Genomic DNA, 2,614 nt, shown 5'->3' with positions numbered 1-2,614 from the left:
GGGTGAGGCTGGCTGGCATGTGGTGCTGGGGGATTGAACCGCGGTCCCTGTGCTTTGCTTAGCTTAGCTTGTTCTAAGTTGGTGCTTTAGACCACTGAGCCATCTCACCAGCCCTGCACTAGTGTTGATTGGAGTTTTTTTATGCCCATATCTGAGTAATAACTCTGAGTAATTACTTTAAAGATAATATATAGTGTATTAGCTAGTCTTATTCTGTTATCATCTTGTTGTGAAATTTTGTTTTAACCTTTTTGGATAAAATTTTTGTAAAGGAAAGTCCTCCAGCAAACAGCTCTCCCCAGCTCCTGCCTCAGATTGGGGTAGAGCACCTTACTTTCAAGCTACTGAACAAGGAGGACACAGAGGCACAAGGTAAAAACCTACCCAGGTGTGTTGGTACCCTTGAAATCAAGGGGTGCTCAGAGTCCAAAGGAGTTGAGTACTTTAAGCCAAGCATTCTGGTGCAGTCCTGTTATGATAGCATCCAGCGGGCTCAGGCATGAGGATTGCAAGTTCAAGCCCTCCCTGGGCAATTTAATAACTTAGCATGGGGTAGGGGAAATAGCTTGGTAGAATAAGTGCTTACCTGGCAAGCACAATGTTCTGCGTTCAATCCCTGGTACCGCAAAAAATAAATAATTATTAATTAATAACTTAGCATGAGCCACTCTCAAAACAAACAAATAAAAGCTGTGGGAAATGCAGGTCCAGGCCAGTACCAACAACCTGGGGTCGATTCCCGGTGTGCTGCAGGAGTACACACTCACTCCAGTATCAGCATCAAGTAGAGCACACCCTTCAACCTGGAGGGCTCTTTCCTCTTCCGAGTTCAGCTGCACTTAAAACTGTCTGATGTTAACTCTGTTTGAGAAGTTGTTGATTTCTCTAAGATAGGACTTCAGTGTCCTTTGCTTTTCTCCAGACAATTCTGACCCTGGGTAATTTTTCTGTATGACATTAGGAATGTCTGGTTTAGAGAGAACCTGTGACTTTTGAAGGCTTCAGTGAGGTCCAATTTTCTGGCTTTCTTTGCTTGGTTGCAACACCATCAGCCTCCTTGCAAATTTTCCAATTTGTTGGAGAGCCTTGCTAGATTACAGACTCTTCAGCACAAGCTGAAATTGTTTGGTTATTGTTTTTCCTTTTTCCTCTGGGGGCTGGGAGGCCTTGGTGATGCTTTGTGCAGGAGACCTGAAGAGGAAAGAGCACCGAGTCCTTTTTTCTTTTCCTTTTTCTTTCTTTTTTTTTTTTTTTTTCTTTTTCTTTTCTTTCTTTTCTTTTCTTTTTTTTTTTTCTTGCTGAACCAGAGATTCAACTCAGGCCCTTGCACTTGCTAGGCAAGTGCTTATTCTACTGAGCCATCTCCACTGCCCTTTTTTTCTTTTTTTAAATTCCCCCCCCCCCCAGTCCCTTCTTAGAGAAATACAGACTCTCCCCAGCAAAGCAAATGCCGGATGCCTTCCACTGAGCTGAACTCTGAAAAAGAAAGAGCCCTACGTGGTGCGGATGCCTTTCTGCTGGACGCTGATACCCAGGGGAAATTACTGCTCCCCCCTCCCCCGCCACCTTCAGTACTGGGAATTGAACCCAGAATATATGCACTGGAACTGAGCTATTACTGTAGTACATTTTTTTAATTATAGGTGGGTTTTTATGTATTTAGTGCAGGGTCTACAGGGTCTCACTACATAGATCAAACTCGTAGTGATCACTGTTTTCATCCTCCCAAGTTCTGGGATTACAGACACGCGCGCCAACATGCCCAGTCTCAATGGCCATCTCAGCGTGCCCCAGGGGCAGGGCTGGCATGGTGACTGGGGATTGAACCCAGCTGCTATGATCTGTCTACAGAGGCCCTTTAATCCATTGAGTTATCTGACTGGCTCCCTGTAGTACATTAAAAAAAACAAAAACAAAAACAAAAAACATTATGGGGCTGGCAAGATAGTTCAGCAGTCTAAAGCCCCTGTTTAGGCAAGTTTAGGTAGGCGCAGGGGATTGTTGTTTATTCCCCAGCACCACATACCATGCCAGCCCAACCCTTAGTATGGCTAAATAAAAACACATTTTTGTTTTGTTTTGTTTTTTTGGCCCAACTGGGGATTTGAACTCAGGCTGTTGCGCTTGCCTAGGAAGCACCCATTCTACTGAGGCATCTCCCCAGACCCAGTAAAAACAATTTTATATTGAGAAAAATTGTTGCTAAATTGTTATGTTGCTGGGGCTATGCTTGAATTTGTGATCCTCTTGCCTTGGCCTCCCACAGTGCTATTACGCCCACGCACTCTCTAAGCCTGGGTGGAAGCCTCCAGTTACCCTGTGCTGCCAGTCAACACCCCCTTATTTTATTTTATTTTTTTGGCAGAACCGGGGATTGAACTCAGGCCCTTGCGCTTGCCAGGGAAGCTCTTATTCCACTGAGCCATCTCCCTGGCACCCCCTTATTTTAGATGGTACCAGTGGGTTGCATTTCAATCTTTTACCTCTAAATTTGTCACTTTCCAAGCCTGCTAAACCATAGGGTACTCACAGCTGCGTTCTCAGTTCGTGGCTACCACCAATCTGTCACCAGAGATTTGCTCAGCAATGGAGACCTCAGACTTCATCATGCCCC

Source organism: Octodon degus, unplaced genomic scaffold (genome assembly GCF_000260255.1).
Source record: "Octodon degus isolate 3935 unplaced genomic scaffold, OctDeg1.0 scaffold00016, whole genome shotgun sequence".
In the NCBI taxonomy this organism is placed as follows: domain Eukaryota; kingdom Metazoa; phylum Chordata; class Mammalia; order Rodentia; family Octodontidae; genus Octodon; species Octodon degus.
Note: the sequence above shows the minus strand (reverse complement) of the source record.